Source organism: Lathamus discolor, chromosome 3 (genome assembly GCF_037157495.1).
Source record: "Lathamus discolor isolate bLatDis1 chromosome 3, bLatDis1.hap1, whole genome shotgun sequence".
NCBI lineage: Eukaryota > Metazoa > Chordata > Aves > Psittaciformes > Psittacidae > Lathamus > Lathamus discolor.
The window spans coordinates 56,656,500-56,664,395 of NC_088886.1; positions in this window are offsets into that span (position 1 = coordinate 56,656,500).

Genomic DNA, 7,896 nt, shown 5'->3' on the forward strand with positions numbered 1-7,896 from the left:
TGCAGCTGAGTGGTTTGTACAAGTTCATCTAGATTACAGGCTTGCAACTGAACAGCAACACAGAGGACACCATAAAGCAAACATTAAAACGTTTTGCTGAATAATCTCAAGCCATGATTTCATCCAGTGCTCTATGCCAACCCTTGGAATGACAGGCTGGCAGGAAGCAGGAAATGCAGGTCTCCCATATGGCTGGCAAGGATCTAAATGTTTCATTCCTGTTATGTCTGGATCTGAACAGTTCTTGGCATATGCTCATTAGGGGATATATTTTTCACTTAGTACATGAGATCTTCGTCATATGTGAGAGCAGGTGCATTATTCCAGCTCTGAAGTGTTTAGTTCTTCTTCAAGTACTCCTTGTGCCCAGGCTTTGCTAAATGCTAAAAAGTAAGGCATTTCAGCTGATTTCAGCTACCTGTTAAAGACAGAATTCCCAGTTAAGCCTCAGTAAAGGTAGCTCCCATGAAAAGCTAGGCCACATAAGCCAGAACAGAAACAGAAAAGATGTAACACGCATTGACTTGGCATTCACTGGGTGTGCAAAACCAAAGTAAAATTCTAAAGACCAGGGGGCGGATGCATAAAAGCAGCAGAGATAGAACGTAAATCATATTGATGTGTTATTTACTGTATAGCCTTTCCATTCTGCAGTTCACACATTATCCTTTTTTGTGTGCCATTGTCAAAACTTTGGTATATCTTAATGCCCAAGCAGTAAAAGTTAAGCTGATATATTGCTACACGTTAATATTTAGGTTTCCTACCCGGCTATATCAACATTGAGTGTTGTTAGTCTAGTGATGCAGGGTTTATGTAGAAGATAGAAATCAGCTCCTGATTATACAAGTGTAGAGTTTGTCACTCAAAGTGTCAGAAGATTAATGTGGTTTATAATACCTTCTTACCTTCCCGTTCAGTTCTATGGCAACTTGGAAGAGTGGTTACATGTGTTAAAGCATCCAGAAATACTAGACATACAGTGAATGAAAATATGAGACTAATGAGGAGAACGGAAAACTACACAGCATAATTTGAATTCTTCAAGATACTCAATATAATGTGCACCTTGAAAAGAAACAATTTTATCCAGTTTGTTTTGCAGTGAAGTCTGTGTTACTTGATCAAGTAATACAGGTTTTAACATTAAACAAGAGCTAAACATTAACTTCCTGCAGCGGTGCTAGACTTGCTTCTGACATGGTTATTTGAAGCAGCTGCACCCACATACTGATTTAACTCGAATACAATCATAAAAGACTCCATGGGAAATCCTCACCGTTCACACACTCTCCCCACCATTGTATTCTATCCAAGGATCATCTGACCAATGTTAAGAATCACAGAACTGATGTTCACAATCACAAGTCATCTCTTTCTCAGAACAGCTTTACCAACTTCCAGTCTGCCTAGCATAGCTTCTTGGATTAGTGCTCTTATACTATGAATATGCCTAAGAAATAGTCTCTGATCATGGGCGGTACCAGTATGCCTTAGTATTGGCCAGTTGCCTGGTGTTTTATTTACTTTTAGTACATGTATTTACACAATATACAACATGAAAATTATTTACAATAAAACCACCTGCATTTCCTAAAATAAATTCTACAAAAATTTAAAGGTTCATATTAATCAGCTATCAAGGTGGTTGCTCAGAGATCTGTCTGGGAGTCTGTTTTTATACAGACCCTACTTCCAAAGTCCTTTCTACAGGCCTAAGCCTGTCTTTGTGGAAGAGAATGAAGATTTGGGGACACACCCAGCCTTTATAGACCTAAACTTTCCTTCATGTTGCCTTCAGAGTTAAGATTCCATTGCCTTCCTCCCCTGCTAATTTCTGTGAACTCTGATTTAATCAGTGTGTTAACTTTAATTTTATCCTAATCAATTATTTCCTATCACATTCAAATTCTTATAAACGCTAATGCTTCTAGGCATGGATGGATGGAACCATCTCTTACCCAGAAAGCAGACAAAGCCTGTTAAGGACTCCCTTGTGGCTTAACTTGCTGTAAACAAATCATTAATCTATTTGAGGAAACAGACTCTTCCAGCCAGCAGGTTTCATTTTTAAGGCTGTGTTTACATGGTCACTTCAATCTCACATGAATACACCCTGCTGCAGAAGCAGATGGTGTCACCTTTTCTTGCTATTGGTGCCTACCTTCTCTTTTGGGTTGGCACAACCGTTTCTGTTGTTGTATAAAGAGCTAGATCAATGTTCTGAACTAAAAAATAATCTTTATTCTTTTTTACTCTGAGTTCAGTTAGAGGCAATCCAATTCCCTTCATCAGTGGCTTGGATTTATGCCAGAATTAAGGGTCTGTCTGTAACCACTTACACTTTTATCTTATTTAAACATATTTATATCAAAAATCATGTTTTAATACAGTCAGATGAATGACACAAATGTATGTGACTCATTTATAGCTCTTCACTGAGATTACATCCAAATTAATCAGCATCTCTCAATGTTTATAATAGTTGGGGGGTACAAGTCTTTGATTTCTGAGACATTGTGTCTCTCAAAGCAGACAATGTCTACTTTTTTTTCTGATACATTTTTTAAAATTCAAAATGTACCGGAAAACATTGCAGTTAACAGCTCTTAGTAAATAGGTTTTCATAAATTCATGATAGAAAGCTTTTTATATATATATATATATATATAAAAGTCCTTTTTATGTTAGAGGACTGGGGAAACTCCAGAAAAAATCTACGCAGAAGAAAAGCTTTGAAGGTCATTACCTCATTAATGATCAGTTGTAAGCAGATGCTGAACAACAGTTTGCATTTGTATTCTCATTGTTTCAAAGTCTACAAAGACAACACAGTTCGGATTCAATCCACCGATAAAATTACGTCTCCTTTGGATGTATTTGTCCTTTCAAGTCTAATTCCTCTATTAACTGCCGGAGCTGGGAGGTTCAAGAATGTTACCCAAGGATTAATTGAGGTTTTAGGTTAAAGTGTATGGTCGGACTACCATTGCTAGCATTAATCTATTCCTCATTTGAAAATAATTTTATAATTTTCAGACAACTTATTGTTGCCTAATGATACTTAAAATGTACCCAGCTTTCAACATGGTTATTTTGCTTAATTATCCATGCTGTTTCCTTCTTTGAATAGTGGAAAAACAAAGTTAAGATCTACTGTTAACTTCTGTTCACACTACTTGAAGTAAAAAACTTGTTTGTTCTATTTATCTTAACTTCATGGTAGTCATCTGTTAAAAAAAGGTCTATAATTAGAGTCTTAATTCCTATTTATGGACTTTCCCACAAAGATAAATAGTCTAGCTGGCATTTTCTTAATGCCCTCCTGCCATTTTCCAAAACTTCTTACCCCGAATTAGCACTTCCATATTCCTCTGCACTTTAGAAGGTAGGCCAGAGAGCCAGGAAACATCTAAGTTCTAGCCCACACTTTCAAAAATCTTACTTAGGTTCTAAGTACTGGATTTCAGTACTGAAGCTAGTAGGTGCTGACATAAGAAGGTCAATGATGAGAAGAAGATGTCAGGAGAAATCAGTTTAGAAGGAAGATGTTAATTTTTAACTCCTAAGGAAGGTTAGTATTGGAACAACTCACTTAACAGGATAGTGCCTTTTTCAACATGTGGTGTACTTAATGAACAGCTCTGACTTAAGCACAGTAAGCAAAGCAGCTGCAATGGTTTAGTGCATTGCTGCTCCCAGCTGTCCTGCCATCCCTTCTGCCAGAGGACATTCCACATCAGAACTGTTTCAGTTCACAGTCAAGCCTATTTGCCTTAATTGCCTGTGGACATGAATTCATACTAAAATGATAGACTATGAACCTCAGCTAGTGAGGTACGGATGCACCCTGCCTTCTGCCAGTGATGGTATGGAGGAGAAAAATGGGCAGAAGAGCAACTACACATCACAGAGCTGCTATGTGAAACTCTTTCTTCTCTTGGCCTCTACTACATACACCTACTCCCATGCTGTTCTTTCTTTTCTGCCATGCAACTGTTCATGTAGCTGAATGGTGAATCGTTTGCTGAACCCAAATTAAAAATAGCCCAGAAAAAGCAAAAAGCCGTGTTGGTTCTCTGGTTTGATTCTGTATGACACTGTGGACTGTCAGAAATGCAGGAATAGATTGGCATTTGGAAGAAGCATCAGAAACAGGAACTGCTTAAAATGGGGTAAGAAGAAAAGCTCCTCAATGGCTCCTTCAAATATATACTCCAGCCCAGTGATTTGTTGGGCAGAGTAAATGAATGATTGTGTTATGTAGGAATTTGAAATGAACTAATCATTCCTTTAGGCCTTAAATCAGACATAAGCAAATCTGTTTCAGTTTGCAGGCTTTGATGAAGCTGAGAATCTGGCCTTGTATGCAAGAATTAGTACCATGTACTGGCATGCCTTATCAAACAGTCTTTATGATATTGGCAAAAATTTCTCAGATCATAACTCTTTGGCTTGTTCTGCTACATTCGAAACCTCTATACATGAAATGCAGCAGTTTTGTACTGAATTGTTAGAGGATTCTGACAGCACCCTGGGAAAGCAGTAACAATGTGCAGAACTCTTTAGGAAATCTCCAATTGTAAGGATTCTAAATCTGTTAGTCTACATCCTTTTTTCTCTTTGCTATTATCTTAGTAAAGTTGGTAATTCTGAGATAACTTGTACATTAACTTTCATAAAAACTTATCACCCCTTATGAAGGAAGCAGCAATGTATTGCTTAAATTCCAGGCTGTTAAGTAACTGTATGTACAGTTGATGTACTTAAGTATTCACCATGTTTTTTTCTGGATAAACCAATTTTCACTTCCCTTTCTATAAACAACAAAACAAAAAGCCAGTCAAATATATTCCTGGCACAAGGCAGATGTCTTTTTTGATCCCTAGAGTAGGCAGTGTATTATTGCATATTAATTAATTCCTGTAGCCTACTTTATACGAAGTACTGTGGGGTTGTTGATAGAAAATACCCCAATAGGCATAAGGTATTAATTAAATTATTTTAGATTTGTCAACATCTAAATTTCTGCAGCAATCTACACTGTTAACAGAATTACTAGAATAAAGTAAAACTTTTATACTTAGAATGATTGTTCTTAGAAGCAAAAATGCTGTTTTAAGCAAAGTATTCATTATTATTATTATAAAATAATCAATGATAAAATTAGAGAGTTTTTTAATCCAGATTGTGATGAAGTTTACAGCACAGCTGGACTAAGTTTTTGCCTGCACTAATGCTATATTGAAAGCACTGGAGAAAGAGGTTGTAGTAGAACTTTTTCAACCAGCCCAACTGATAAAGAAAATGCATCACAGAATCATAGAATTGTTTAGGTTGGAAAAGACCTTTAAGGTCAAGTCCAACTGTTAGTCATGGAACTGCAACTAAAGTTATTTTGTTATTGATGATAAAATATCTGTAAGAACACAGGCCTCAAAGATGTATCTTAAGATTGGGCTGTATGAATCTACATCAGAAATCATGCTATTTGATTCCTTGTCTTTCTTTTAAAAGAAACTTAGTCTGTATTTCGTATACTTTTAAGTTATTAAAAATAGCTATAACTTGTTTAAGTGTATAAACTGTTGCAGTTAATAAAAGCACTTATTAGCTCAGAAGAAACACATTGAAAAGATATCTTTTGTGACAAACTAAATATATTCAGTGCTGTTACGGTGAACAGTGCAACTGTTGTGCTATTATGGTGAACAGTGCAACTGTTGTGCATGCCCTCAGTTCTCATTGTACACAGGCTCACAGCTCTTTCCAAACAGAGCAGTCAGATGACACCACCATCACACCAAGACAAGCTGTAGCAGATACAGCATTTTCTGTTGACTGAGCAGGGAATAAAACCCTTTGTAGATTTTTTTATATTACAAAGTAGCTGCACAAAAGGAGATTTAATCCACAAACCTGCATTTCCAACCCACAAAACCAATTTGGCTTTGGAATTTGGGAGTATACCTGCAAAAGAAGTTAGTAGTGGGTGAGGTAAACCGAGCAGCTCTCTGAAGACAAAGAGTCTTTGTTAGAGTTTTACACCTCTAACAAGGGTTAACTGGTAGCTGGTCAATGCAATCATTGTATTTGACGCAGGTAGTGTGATTTGAAAATATTTCAGATGACTATAGACATTTATTTTCTATTTTGTCTAGATAAGAACTAAATACCTTGTTACAGTTTAAGTCAACTTTGATGTGAGATTCGCAGAGGTTTCAGTTGACTTATTTTGTGATTGCCTCTTTATAAACAAACTCACTTTGTGTGAATATCCAATCTGAGCTCCTTTTTCCTATGTTTTATCCCAGCTTCTTGTTCATGTCCTGCAACTGTCCACACAAAACCCCTTCTGTACGGTATTGTTTGAACATGAACTCATTTACACAACTGAGGATATAGGTTTATGACCATTTTTACTTCAGTTCAAATTCCTACCACAACTATTGTTCCTCATCAGAAACTTATGATTACAATTTATTATAATTTAAAATCAGAACAAAGTGGAAACCACACAACTTTCCTATTGTCTTTTTTACATCCCTCTTTCCAGCCATCACATATGATTCAAAGTTCATTCTAAACAGAAGAAAAATATTCAAACAGTGATTAATTCACACTTAATTTGCTGCTTTGGTTTTAAAGTATTTTTAAATAACAAGAAAGAATGCTTTTTTCACCACAGGCTATCCACTGATAATTAAATCACACTGGTAATCTGATACAGCATTACATCTTTACTAGTATGATAGCAAAGTCACAGACGTTTTACATCCTAGAACCTGCAGTAAATTAAGAAGTCCTTGGAGGCCATCGCTGCTTGACCTCCTGGTCTGCTGAATTCCAGGCAGGTCAAAAGAAAACCAGTTCTGCTTTTAGCAATCACCTGCATGCTAGAGCAGTGTCTTGTTGCCTGCATTTCCTCCTCTCCGTGGCAGTTCTAGGATCATTCCTAGCTGAGAAATCTGAGGCAGTTGGTAAAGGTCCTGGGAGAAGTAAACTGACAAGGCTGTTGTAATTTGAAGGAGAATTAGGATACAGCAAACTGGCTTCTGAATTAAATAATTCTCACACATACTTAGTACGCTTTCCCTTTGTGCACTGTCTTCCTAAGCTTAACTTGTCTCAGCTTTTCAGGGTGTTTTCATATAGGCACACCCTTTGAATGTGATCTTTCTTGTCCGGAACTTGTCTTCCTATCCAGTTATGGAAGGTCAGGGTATTTGTCTTTGCAATCCTCATGGGCAGGAGGATGGACTTTGATTTTTTTGTAATGGAGAACAGCAGAGCCATCAGGACCTCTGTATGGCCATCAGTGTTGCCCAGGTTAGGAAAGCATGTGGTCCTCAATTCCAGTCAGGCTGAGGCCATCACGCAACACTTCTCAATGAATTCACAGGACTTCTTGGCAGTCGTGCCTGGCCAACTTCTCCTTTCCTGATTCAAGAAGCAGCTAATTTGTCCCATCATCAGAAATCCTTCAGTTGTCACTTCATGAGCTGTCTGCAACCATGGAACGTGCATTTGGCCATCTGAAAGAGAGACAGCAGTCCATGAGGTTGAACCAAAGGTCAGTTTGTGTTTCCCTGTTGGCTTGTTGTAGGTGTTTCATTCTGCAACTGGAACAGAGAAAGAAATAGCTATTTTCTAAATGAGTACTTTTATTGCCTCTTCTGCTACTTTGGTTCTGTGCTTCCTCCTCAATGCGCATGTACAGTCAGCTTCTAGACTCAGTTACTGCAAGGGTGATCTGGATGAAAACAAACCTCTTTTTATACGTAAATATATGTATTATTTACATATACATGCATGAATGTTTTTCAGCTGGAGCAGTTCACTGACCAGCCACATCTGCATGGTTCCTGGCATAGAGGACAGCCACCACCAGGACCT